The sequence below is a fragment of the Aulonocara stuartgranti genome, assembly GCF_965226115.1.
Source record: "Aulonocara stuartgranti genome assembly, chromosome: 23".
NCBI classification, from domain to species: domain Eukaryota; kingdom Metazoa; phylum Chordata; class Actinopteri; order Cichliformes; family Cichlidae; genus Aulonocara; species Aulonocara stuartgranti.
The window spans coordinates 27137419-27151458 of NC_138958.1; the positions used below are offsets into that span (position 1 = coordinate 27137419).

A 14040-nucleotide genomic window follows, 5' to 3' on the forward strand; every position below is an offset into this window, starting at 1 on the left:
CCCGCTGTTGCTTTTTCTTTTGGCTTTCTTTCTTTCTTTTTTCTGTTGTTCCTCCTTCCTGAAGTTGAATTGTTGCCCCAGAAAAATCAATAAGTGGGAAATTCACTTGGGTTTTAATGGTTTTTAATGTCCGACGCCTAAATTGGAGCTCTGCAGTTCTGCAGCTGCCCGCCTCGGGCGTGACTGCTGATTACCGAGATTATAATCCTAATTTTCTCTCCCAGCCTCAGTGTGTGTGTGTGTGGGAGAGAGAGAGAAGGCCCACTTTTAGTTTTTTTCGACGGTGTAAACACACAAAGACAGCAGTGCAGAGGCTTCTGCAGGAACGTCTCGCAGTATTTGGAGGATCTGTCGGTCTAATTACGGCTTCTGTTTGTGCGACTGCTGAGCAGTCGGGTTACGCTCGCTGTCAGCTGCTGTTACAAAAAAAAGAGAGAGAGAAAAAACCCTCCGTGTTAATAATAACAAACGTCACTCATAGGATGCAATTTTGAGATCACAGGCGGCGAACGGGGGAGGTCAGAGGTCAAAGCAGCTGACTTTTAGTGGGTTTTCTGCAGATCGTTTTTGCCCACAGCGACTGAGTCCTCAGAAGATTTCACGTAAACGACCACAAATCAAACCTACAAAAGGCGGCGTATTTACCGCTAATGGGGCAGGAGAAAAAAATCAGCAATAAGAAGCCGAATCAGAGGCAGAGATGCGTGCTGTGCTTCAAGCAAAAAAATTCAAAATAAATAAAATAATAATAAGAAAAAGCACTTTGCTGGAATTAAAGAAGAATCTGTGATAGACGCTATTCGGTGTTACTTTCACCCGATGCTGCGAACTTCCTGCTCTAGAAGAAGCGTGCAGGGAGTCCGTCTGTAACAAGCTGACCTGTTAGACACGTTCGTGCACTTGCGGCTTAACTTCTGTCCGTGCAGGTATCCTTTGAGAAGTGATCCTCTTACAGCTTACTTTTAAACCCCACCCTTATTCTCAAAAGCTTTTACAAACATGGAATCTTTTTCTCTTTTTTTGCCTTGTGAAAATTTAATCTGCAATCTCTCTGAAAGAAAACAGAGACTACACACACACACACACACACACACACACACACACACACACACACATATGTGCTAATATTTACTTCTCCTCTGGCTTCCAATTGTTCAATCAATCAAGGTTTTGTTTTAGGTTTGTAAAAACTTTGCATGTGATTTTGTCCTTTGAAAATATTAATTTGCATACCTCTGTCAGTGTAAATGTGTTTGTACTTATATTAATTTCTACTCGGTGCTCACACACCCCACACACACGATGAGGGATCTGTCAGCAGCAGTCTGAGGTTCAGTATTTTTGCCCGGGGACGCTCCGACCTCTCGATTAGAAGACGGCTAGATCTTCATCCTGGAAGCTTCCTGATTTCGTGTCGGGTGGTGTTCTCCAGTCTCTCAGTGTAACGGTGTGCACTCACGCTAAACGGACAAGGAGGAAGCAAAAAATAAAGTCTTAATGTGCCTAATATAATAAAAATATAATATTATAATCTGCACTAACTGAATAAAATACAAACCCTAACCCTCACAAAAAAGTTGATTTTTGGGGGGAGTGGGCTTTTGAAAATTATTCTTCTCAGTCTTTGCAATCAGGGAACTAAAACAAATTATTATTTATATTATTTTTACATTTACACCCCCTAAAAAAAAATCAGATGCCATTTGTCTCAGACATGGTTGGGATTAGGGTCACACACTGAGGATTACAGGTGTGCTACAACCCACTCCATCCCCGCTTTTGCCTGCAAATTGCACCCTTCGCTCTGGTGTAAATCACATCAATTAATCTGGAATAGTGTAAATAACTAAGAAAAAACCCTCCAGGATCTACGTCGACCTGTTTCCAACCTTAAATGACCAAACAACTCCCGTCTCCTCCCTGATTGGTGTGGTCGCTTGTGTTACAGCCGTGCCCGCTCTCCCCTCTCCGTGGCCGACATCACTGGCCATCTGACACCGCCGGTGTGTGCGTGTGGTTATTAACAAGGCCCACAATGTGCTAGGGATATATTTGCAGGGATCAACGTGTCTGTGTGCGTCTCTGGTTTTTGCTGCACGCTGAAATAAGGCAAGAAGGGAGCGAGAGAGAAGGATGCCATTGCAGAACACGCCTCGGGACTGTTGCATGTACATGCTGTGCATTCAACAACTCAGCCGCCAGGCGTCCCTGATTATTGGCCTAATTTAGTACTGTGAGCGTCACGTGACGCAGCGGTGATGAATCTATGCCCAGTCCGGCAGCAGCAGCATCATCAGTAGCAGAAGCAGCTCAACCAAACCTGTTACAATATGAGGGGAATACTCATTGTGGTCGTTTGTGCGTGCTGTTCTCTTATGGTTTAATTTCAGGGAGAAATAAAAGAGTGTTGCATGACAGTGATGCATTCGGGTGTGTCTGTTATCTAAAACTGACCTGTGCCGCTCAGATCTGCACCGCGAGAGCTGTAGAATCAGCCTCGTGGAGGATGACGGTGAGGGGGTGATACGCCTCATTTTGGGTCGCCGAGAGGAGTTTCACTGCTGATGACACATCAAAGAGAGAGGAAGAGAGAGGAAAGGTTTTATGTGACTACAGATCAGGTTAAAGATGCCAGACAGCAGACACATTCGGGCCAAAGCTGAGCTCGTTTTGGCACCGACGCCTCAGTCGGGGAATTGCAAGTGTCACGACACACCGATATCCATCCATTAAGGAGTGGAGCTGATGCCGAGAAAACGCTGTCAGTCGACGCCAATGCCCAGATTTGGGCGAAACTTTCAACGCTATCTGCAGTTACGCACAACTGACACGATGGAGGTCAAAGGTCAAGACGGAGGACGATCCCGACGCTGACGCATTTGGCTTGAAGCTGCTGAAACTGCTGTTTCGTGCCCACAGTTAATAGTTTAATTATTGCCAAAAACAAATCTGACACTTTTCCAAGCAAAACAATGATTCAGCGTTTCCCTCTCAGTTTGGTTCATGACATCAAAGCAGAAAATAGCCTTACAAAGAATTCTGTCCGACATGGGAAGCCGAAACTCCCCAGGGAGAAATGAGAGATTCAGATGAAATTCAGGGTAATCGCGAAGTAGCATTAGTACAAATGTCCCAGTAACATAACTACTGTTCAGTTCTGTACAGAAAATCCCCCACTCCTTTAAAAACTGCTATTTTGAATATGAGTGACAATACACATAACTAAAAAATCATAGACGGTATATAAAGAATGGCAACTGTAACGTTTCTCATTGGTTTACAGACTATTTAGTTTTTTCTCTATCACCATATTGGTTTGCAAACACATCACACACATTTGCAACTTTTGACCTAAAACAATCTTTTTTTAATTTATTTTTTTAAACCATACTTTATCAAAATTATTATCATGTTGTAGTAAATTAGACTAGAAAGTAGCAAATTACCCTAAAAACTAATTAGGAAAGTAAGTAAGTGAGAAGTAAGCCTGTTTTTTTCAGGCTTCTCTACAACTAGAGGAGTCACCCTCCTGCTTTTTGCACATTTGTGCACTGGTTTCACTCTTCAAACGAAGAGGTGATAGCCACCCTCTTTATACCGGCTATGCAAAAAATCTGAATTTTAAAACATGCCATAAAACAGTTGTCTAACTACACAGAATCATTGTACATTTGATAAACATGGTTTCCATCATAATCCTACCTAATCCGTAAGTGCTGTTAGGGTCGGCTTTCCTTGTTAATGATTGCGAGGCCATAGCTACACCTGGCTTTGCCACGAATTCTTCGCGAATTCTTCGCCAATAAGATACATTTGAAGCACTGATCAATGATCGATGAATGATAGTACAGTGAGCCAGGCTGCTGATCAATCTAGAACTCGGGTAAACCAGAGGGTAGGGTTAGGACTAACCCTAACCCTACTTTCTAACCATGTGTGAGAATATGTGCTTTATGTATAATATGTGCAACTACATACCAGGGCCTCTTTGCAACCCCTGGGGTGGCTGTAGCTCAGGTGATTGTGCAGGTCATCCTCTAATTGGATGTCAAATGTCAGCTGCATCCACCCACCAGTCCATTTACCATTTATTTCTGGTCACTAGGGAAAACCGTCCATTCCTCAACTAGTTGGCAAGCAGTTCCTGGGAGTCGAATCAGTTGCAAGGAGGATGTCACGTGACTGCTTTGATGACAGCAGATTTTTTCTGTTGAACATTGTTTGCATAGAAAACACCAACTTCTTGGCAACTAGGCACTGAGTGGTGTGAATCATGAAAAAGAGCGACTCAAAGAATATATGTGTGTGTGTGTGACAATTACATTTAAATACCAATTTGATCAATCACAAACTGACAGCACGCTGACTCCATCGTATTTTACGACTGAGTTGATGTACCAGGGTTGCTCTGAGGACGTCAACTGACCACAAGTCATTGCAGGACTTGTCAGGATCACAAGTTCATTGCACTCGGCCGCCATAATTGTGGTCGTGCCGCTGCCTGTGTGATTGTAGCATTAAGCAGCATTTGTTCTTAAAACCTACCCTCCTTTATGAGCATGGAGACTTTAAGGGGCACTTGCAGAGTTTCAATCAACAACTGCTCAATGTTCAGTTGTGATATAACCACAAAGTCTGACAGTAATATACACCAGCTCCACCTCATGTGATGGGTGGTGTCGCTTTGCTCATGTGTCAAGGGCATATGACATCTCTTAGACATTAAGTAAGAGGGGATTTTTTTTATTATCTTTGGGCGATCATCACAATGATTCAGATTTGCCCACAGGGTGGAAATCTAGGTGTCGAGTTAAACTGCTAGAAACTTCAAATCTGCTCCACTCCTGTTTTATGGCGATATGGAGAAAGACAGAGGTTAGACAAAGTTATGAGGATGGACAGAGTTTGAACAACATGCCTGCAGTGGAGGGAGCTGGTGTAAATACAATTATAACCACTTCATGTAGAAAATCAAACAAAGCTGGTTTGACCAGAAAGTGGGTCTAGAAAAAAAAGAGGAGGGACATTTTTGAAAATGCACTTCTACAATTCAAAACAGCTGTCAAGTGGCTGCAGCTCAGCCCCTCGAGTGTTAAAGCCTCAGCATACAGTTTGTGCTTTAGCCCCGAAAGCGAGCTTCGCCTCTTTTCAATTAAAATAACGGTTGTTGTTGGCGTTCAGAGGGTTTGAATGCACGACAGAAGTATCCCAGATCACATCTCCTTTTCTGGCTCCTCTCTGCACTCGTTTGTGGCTCTTCCAGCTCTGCAACATCAAACTGGAAATCTCTCGACGGGGTTTGGCTCTGTGATAGCCACCGCAAGAGCCCCGGCACCACAACAACTCCAGAGATTGACGGACAATTAAAGAGCGAGAGGCGAAGGCTGGAGCGTGTGATCTGCGAGGACTCTTCAAACATGCAAAATGAATTTAGTTTACATTGGCCGTGAGGAAGAAAAAGGGCGAGAGGAGGAAAAACTGCTCTTTTTCTGAGCATTTCTGATCTCTCTCAGTTGGACAAGAAAGCTCGCAGAGAGAACAAGATCGCTGCATAGCTGATTGGTGCAGAAACAAATGCTCGCACTAAAAAAAAGTATTGATTTTTCATGCTGTTCTTGTTAGCTGAAAACCCGAGCAGAGTCTTCTACAAATGACCACGACTGAGCCACTTTAAAAAAAAGAAAGACAAACACATCCTGTGCCCTTTTCTCCTGTGGACAGTCTTCAAAAAAGAGGGGAAAAAAGCAACCGTGTGGGAAAGAAAACTGAATGAAAACTTTTATTTTAGCCAGACACACGTTGACATCTTTTGTCATATTCACGTGACACAAAGGTTAACCAGCAACAGAGTAAAGAAACCCCAGCAGATCGGGACTATTTAATTTTTGTTAAACTGTAATTTAGGAAAGTCAAACGTGAGCTTTTTAAATATGTCATATTCAGTGTACAAGTACATAACTGTATGTATGTATGTATTATTTTCTTGGATGTAACTGACATTTAGAGTAGATGTATAGTACTATGCAAAAGTCTTGAGCCAACCCCTCATTGTCATTTTTTTAATGTGGTCTTGAGCAATAGTTCTCCAGGCTTCCTCGAGGTATTTCAAAGTTTTTCTTTGGATCAGTTCTTGTATTCACCATTTTCAGAGGAATTCTAGTTTGTTAAGCAGTGACCTATGAATTATTTGACATTTTGTTAGTTAGTCATTTTTCAGTTAAATCTATGAAAAATGTCAAAGATAACACAGTTTGACAAATTTAAAATACAATTTTTGTGATTACCAAAGAGCTATTGGCTGAAAACTTGTCATATAAAACTTCTCATGGTGTGCAGTGTGTCCTTAAAAAATTGAGGAAACTGGAAATGTGGAAGACAAAAGAAGAAAAAAAAACTACAGTAACTACTATCTACTAAAACTACTATTTACAGCAGGTGAACTGTATCTGAAAGTCACGACCTTAAGAAACAGGAACAAATCCAGCAAAGGCCTGACACAGGACCTAAGAGATCCATCTGAACCCTCAACTGATTCATCTGTTGTTCACTGAAGCCTCATCAGAAATGGTCTCTGTGGAAGGATGGCTGTCAAGAAGCCATTCTTGACACGGAGAAAAGGCTGAGGTATGCCAAATTACAAGACTGCAGATTGCACTAAACTGAAAATCAGTGGAAGTAGGTTTGATGGAGTGATGAATCCAAATTTGACATTTTGGGGTTCAAATCATCATCAGTATGTACAAAGATCAGCAGGAAGGAACAACAGTGTGTGGCTACAGCCATCTGTAAAATGCAATGGAGGCTCTGTCATGGTTTGAGCTACATTTGGGTCTGTGGTGTTGGCGATCTTGTCAAAATTAATTAATTATGAACACAGAAAGTACCATCAGGTTTGATTCGCTATGCAATACAATCTGGTCAATCCTGTCAACAGCATTATTTTTTATCATGTCAATGATCACAAACACACTGCCAATGCAGTAAAATCATACCTGGATAGAAAAACACACAGTGGAGCACTATCAGTCATGGATTGGCCTCCCCAGAGCCTGGACCTCAACATTATTGAAGCAGTGTTGGGTCATCTTGAACAGAGAACAGAACAAAAGGCAGAAACATCCAAAGAAGAGCTTTGAATGTCCTTCAAGAAGCCTGGAGAACTATTCCTGAAGATGACTTAAAGAAATGACAAGAAAGCTGCCTAAGAGAGTTCAGACTGTGCTGAAGAATAAAGGTGGTCACAACAAATATTGAATTTCAAGCTTGTTAGAATTGTACAAACTCTGGATTTTGCCTTATATGCTGCATTTACACGTATATTTGCACATGTCAATAAACCAGCCCATCTGTTTTCCATTATCCTAGCAAAATGTAAAGAAAGGAGGGGTGGTTTAAGATAATTACACCGCAGTGTAGCATTAGAAAACAGATTGATTTCAATAGAGAACAGCTATGTTGAGGCAGACCTTAAAGGAGATACAGAAAAGGGAGTGATAACTACATAGAAAGAATATAGAGAGATATGGAGAATATAAATACAGAGAATAGACACATAGAGATAATGATATAGAAAGAAGAGATGGAAAAATAAAGAATAGACAGAAAGATGCAGATCACAGAGAAAATAGAAATATGGAGATCTAAGGAATATAGATATAGAGAACAGAGATATAGAGAAATCAGTTATTTCTTGTAAAAACCATTATCAGAAACGCTCTGAGCATTTTTGAACAAGCACAAAGAGACAGTATTTAAAGTGTAGCGTCTGTCTGCTGCCACCAAAACAAATCCTGCACGTTTACTGCACTTCGCAAATAAAATGGTTTTGATTGGGATTCTGATAGATCCCTCAAGAAAACTTTTCACTCCGAGATGAAGGGGGAGAAAAAGAGAGACGACTTATCGCTCACCGAAATGAATAATTGACGGCGTCTCCGATGAATAATTAATCAAACATTTGAATAATTGTTGTAGCTCTAATTTCGACAGACATTTGCATATCGGTGTGCTCTTAATATCTGCCTCCGTATATGAGTTTACATCCTCTCAGGACGCACGGATAGAATTAAAAGATCTAACTTACATCTGCAGAAACCTTGTCCGGCTCTCGGCGAGTTCTCACTCAGAGAGGAAAGAAGCACTGCTCAGAGAGGAAAAGTTTCTAAACATATGGATAAAGGCGAAAAATAAGACCTGCAATCCCACGTAATATTGCAACACCTAGGAATGCAAATACATGCAACTGCAGCTAAAAATTTTCCTTAGTATCGTTTCTTTTTCAAGAATAGGTAAAGTATATGTGGACTGATTAAAAAGGCTGAAATGATTAGCTGTATTAAAAGTTTGTTGGGTATGAAGTGGATGAGTCTTGGGTGGAATAATATCAGCCTTTAAAGCTTTTCCCCTGTCTGCTTGTTAGCAAGATATCTTAAAAAGTAAACACATTTGGCTGAAATCAAACCAATCAATTTTGAACCAAACACTGGGTGGGTTTTGGTGGCAAACATTTTTAGCAATAAATTAGATGCTCTGTTTTGTTATTTTCAATGGTCTATGGGGCATTTACTCGCTTTTAGAGCAACATTCACTTTTTATTCTCTTTAAAGTCTTACTTTTAGGTGCTATAACATTTTAGCTTCCATTAAATAGGCCAAGTTGACAGATTATAAATACATAGACACGAGTTCTTTTTAACCAGTTTGCTCTGTCACTAACTGTTTGGAGGGCCGTTGTACTCTCTTCAGATTGGCACAGTAGCTAACCATCCTCTCAACCAGGGTTGGATGCTGGCCACTTTTTAAGAACTGGTGTTGCCTCCAGGAATGGAAATTTGTGATTTAGCCAACTCACGGAAAAAGAAAAAGACTCAGAGGGAAAGAGACTCAGGCCCTCTATATTCCCCAAACGGTTGCTAGGGGAAACTTATTAAAATGAGGTAGATTGCACTGGACCAAAAACCTCCTGTGGATTGCTTTAGACATTGGCAGTCTGACACAGGCTACGTCCACACTAGCCCGAATAGATTTGAAAACGGCTTTTTCATCTGAAAACGCTCCGCGTCCACACTAGCGTTTTCAGTCGTTTTTACAGAGTTGTGCGTCCACATTGAAACGGCCAAAAAACGCTTACGTTCCAGTACTGCGCATACGTGAAACGCAAGAAGATTCGACCTGCCTCTTTGAAACGTCGCGCCAAAAGGTCGAGGAAAAGCACAGAGTTTTTTTTAAATGGACTAACAATGAGGTGGAGTTGTTGCTGCAAGTAACACAAAAGTACAAAGTAGCAAAAGCGAGTGAGAGTTAAAGAATTTGAAGAAAAGCTATCTGGAGCATGTACCGACTGATATTAATCTTTAATAGGGCAGTCAAAATTGAGAGCAAACAAAACAACTGCTGTATAATGCCCTCCGCTATTCTTAGGCTATGTCCACACGTACACGGGTATTTTTGAAAACAGAGATTTTCCGTTTTCGTTTTAAAAAATAATCCCGTCCACACGTAAACGCAGAAATAAAAGAAAACGCTGCTAGGAACATGCCAAAGCAACAGGTGGCGATATATTCTTAACCGTGCAGAAATGTTGGCCAATCAGAAGTCTAGAAGCCTCGGTGGGAAAAAGTAAACAAAGTTGGGGCATAGAAGCAGAACCGAGTCGTATGTGTGGAGGGACAGAAACTGTGTGTGTATATGTAAGCATTTAAACACTGCAGAGAGTACAATTAACAGTAACAGTATTGTAAAAAGTCATTTCACCGAAACAATAATGTGGCGCACAGTGTGACGTCAAAAAAGGCGCGCACCTTTGGACGCTGCATTTTCTCCGTTTTTCTCGTTCAAACGTAAATGCAAAAACTGAGTTTTCGAAAAATATCCACCCTGGCAGGCGTTTTTAAAAATCTCCGTTTTCAGTGACCAAAAACGCCGTTTACATGTGGACGAAAGGTGCAAACGCATAGAAAAATTTGCGTTTTCAAAAATATCCGGGTACGTGTGGACGTAGCCTTAGTTTAATAGGTCACATGACTGCATCATATGACTAACATGCATCATCGTTTTAGAAAGTCTGCGTTTTTGCTGTCCACACTGCAACACGAAAGCACAGTTACCAAATGTATGCGCTTTTGAGAGCGTTTTCAAAACGCGTTTTCCATCAGCGAAAACGCCGTCTCAGTGTGGACGGAAACGCATTAGCGTGGACGTAGCCACAGTCACCTGTTGTTTGCATAGAAGACGCAAGGGAGTCACAAACTGCTCGCCAAAGTGGTGGTGAAACTGCAACATGTGTGATACAAACCAGAAATGGACACCATTTGACTAACACTGATAATCTCTTCATTATGGCACCTGTTGGTGGGTGGGATATATTAGAGAGCAAGCGATGGAAGAATGTGGCCTGGTCTGATGTTACCTTATCACGTACTACCTACCTAATCATCGCTGCAGACCATGTACACCATTTCATGGAAAATGTATTCCCTGATGGCTGTAGCCTCTTTCAGGAGGATAATGTTCTGCCACAAAGCAAACGTGGTTTAGAAACGGTTTGAGTAGCACAACACCAAGTTTGGGTGTTGACTTGGACTCCAAATACCTTGTGACAGATACCCAGGCACACCTTCAGCGGTCTAGTAGGGTCCATGTCTCGATGGTGCAGAGCTGTTTTAGGAGCAAAAGGTGGACCGACACAATATTAGGCAGGTCGTCATGATATTATGCCTGATTGGTGTAAGTAAAACTTGGTGGTGAGGCGCAATTTTTCTTTGAAGGCAATCAGTTTGCATTGCACTTTTTCTAGTTTCACGGTGAGTGAGTCTGGTGCGTTGGATGGTTGAACCCCTAATTTTAACCCCAAAAGGTCTGGAGGGAAGGAAAATTACTTTATTTGGAAAACGTGTTTGATGTGTGTTAGTTAAACGCCACATATTATGATAGCAAAGGGTTAGAGTTTAGGGTGTTGGTGTTATCGGTGAAGTAAAGCGTAAAACAAGCACATTATACCACAGAAGTAATTCAGTAAAACAAACTGATTCCCAGAATATCACCTACAACTGTCCAAACTCACTATCAGTTAATTTATTGCCTAGGACCACATGACTACAACTGGTTTGAGTGTGTTTATGTGTGTCTTCCCAAAGGATCACTAACTTTAAACCAGACTGCAGCAAATGAATGTTTGTTTTTTTTTGCCATCAACTGTGGGGTAACTTTGCAGAGAAGTCAGCTTTGAACCCTTGGCCTCTTCGATAAGACTTCACAGAGTTCCCAGTTTGCTCATTTGGGCTTTCAGATGTTTGCATTATTTTTCAGAGCTGCCTCAGACAAACAGATCTGTTTCATCCTCTGCTAAAGTTTATGGCCCTGTAGGAACTCGTAGAAAGTCAGTTCACGCTCTGCTGGATGCACTGTATACCTCCACTGCTCATTTTAGACGCACTATCCTTCCAACATTGTCATCCATGGCGTTTGTTATCTTGACACTCAAAGGATTTTGGGGAATATAAGCTGGTGTAGGAAGCAAATTGCTGTTGTGTTCAACACTTCCTTCCACGTTTGGTCCTCGCCGAGTAAAACCATCACTCGCACCTCTCGCTTCTATTTCTCTTTGTATGTGTGCGTGTGTTGGCGTATGTGTTAGGAGGGGAGTCGATGATTCGTCTTTTGATCCTAGCGTGCTTGTTGTCAAAAGCTGCCTGGATTGAAGAGACTGTTGGCCACAATTGACTGTGACAATTAGGGCACGATCGCAGTCCCCAAGTGGAGCACTTAAAGGCTAATTTACATGTCACTTTGCCGAATTAAAAAAAGAAAAAAACATAGCGGGAGAAAAGATATTCTGCTTTTGCTCACCCTCCCTCCCACCTTCTTCTTTTTTCAGTCTATCTACTCCATCTTTTTTTTTTTATTCCTGCATGCCTTGTAAACTGTAATTTGTACACTGCTTAGGGGAACCAGGCAGAAGAGAGGCAACCGGCATTTCCATTTGAAAAGAGGCAATCACCAGGCCACTGCTGAGCCTATTGTCCGGTGGTGGTGGTAGTGGCGGGGGGGTGACAGAGGGGGTAGCGGGGGGGCAATTTACAGGCAGTGAACTTAACCTTCTGGTGAGGTACATTTATACTCGTACGCATGCAGATCTTCTCGTGTTTGCTGATATGCTGCGCTGATACTGGTCTTTTATCAAGACCAGGATGTCCATCAGTCAGGATCCTCGTCGCTCCTCCTGCTGTGAGAGATCCTTAATTCAACTGTCCTCATGCCTTTCCATCTCCATTCACATGGAGTCAAATGCTGACGTTTTTCCAAGTCACTGGCAACTTTAAGATACCCTTGAGGTGTCCCTTGGCGTTGGTGACACTCAGAACTCCCTGGAAACAGTGGGACAGCTTGTAAAATTTGATGATTATTGCCAGGGTCACATTCTTGTTTTTTAACATGGTGTGAAGAGGCGAATTTTGAACCCAAATCAAAATCTTTTGCCAAAAGCTTAACACTCTCGTCTTTGTAATGACAATAACGTGGCAGTGTCAATGATATAAGATCTAAGCAGCAAGACTTAAATTATTGTGATTGTGTGGAATAAAATTGCAATCTCATTCTTTTTAAAATGGTTGTTTAAAAGATTTAGACAAAGTCTATGGACACCAGCCGGGGTTGCCATTTCAAAGCAACCCCCTTTTTTCTAAGGGAAGGAAGAACCACGGGTAGGATCAAACCACCCACCTTCTAATTAGTAGACAATCTACACTACCATCTGAGCCACAGCCACCCCACTACTTATCCAGTTTTGTTAACTGGAGTATTATTTACCCAAGATTAAGCGATTGGAAGTAGCACAGATTTCTGTCAAATAAGGTAGTACAAATTTACTAAGCCAAAGACTAATTTTGAACTCTGCCTTTGATTGTAACCAGCAAGCTAAACGGAAAGAAAAGGAAAGTATAGTAGGTAAAGTATAAACCAAGCAATGGAAAATGAGCACAAACAAAAATCTCCCAAACAGGAAGCAAATTGCTGTTTCCTTACTGGTTCCTACTGAGTTACTCTACTCAACAAATCTTTGCAACTCTTTAAAAGAGCACTGTTATCTGTGGTTATTCAACAATGCAACAGCGACCACTTTAAGGCAGCAACGCCAAAGGATCCATCATGACGCTAGAACACATTGCTATATCTGAACAATACTGGCTAGTCGAAATTTTTTGTTGCCAAAACAATTCAAGCCTTTATTTGTAACTAGTTGGAAAAACAACTCGGTAACTCAATCAAGACCCTACATTCAAGAGAAAATTCCAATTTCCATACAACAAATGTAGTTTACGCTTTGTAATAACAGCAAGAGCTGGCATGAATGGCAAGGTGGGCTGCAAAGCAGCAGACGTGTCACAACTGCAGGCAGGCTGAAGCAGCTTCAACAGCACGTCCTATATGAGATATGCCGTTTAGATTTTTAAAAATTCACACTTGGATGGTGTCAACTAAAAATAAATGAATAAATACACATTAAGGGAGCAAAGTCACCACTGTACTGAAAAGGGATGTGCTGGATTAATAACACAGAATTATCCTTTTTTTTATGTCGATTATCCTGTTTTGATCATTCCTGGAAGACAATGAAATGTTGCTTTAACTGAAAATCACATCTGATTGATTGCCCACACCTACTGAATTATGAATTCAAAAACCTTTTTAATTTTAGCAACACATGCAGTCAGTTATGGCCTTATAAACCCCAAATCGGCTCAAACAAACACCCCTTTTCCCTCAGTTCTTCCTCATGGTTGAACTTTCTTTTCTTCCCCTCTGACAGGCTGTTTGTGACAGGTGCAGAGTGTGTGTGTGTGTGTGTGTGTGTGTGTGTGTGTGTGTGTGTGAAAGGACTCCCTCCCTTCATCCATGTCTCTCTCTCTCACACACACACACACATGCACAAACACACACTCCTGCTGTCCTTTCAAAGAGAACACAGAGGGGACAGAGAGTGTACAGAAACAGCAGGTTGATGGGATAATGCCCATCATCTGTTGCACCGTGTCATTTCTGT

General features: G+C 41.6%; 1 long non-coding RNA gene across 2 annotated transcripts in view; it reads right to left on the reverse strand.

Annotated features, from left to right (window-relative positions):
• Positions 1-1028: 1028 nt before the first annotated feature.
• LOC309699965 overlaps positions 1029-14040 on the reverse strand; it is a 42448-nt gene continuing 29436 nt past the window's right edge. For both annotated transcript variants that reach the window (XR_014274539.1, XR_014274540.1), the window contains 2 exons: positions 2455-2561; positions 1029-1460 (listed from right to left, as the gene is read on the reverse strand). This is a non-coding gene — a long non-coding RNA (uncharacterized lncRNA). The remainder of the gene's footprint in view (positions 1461-2454; positions 2562-14040) is intronic.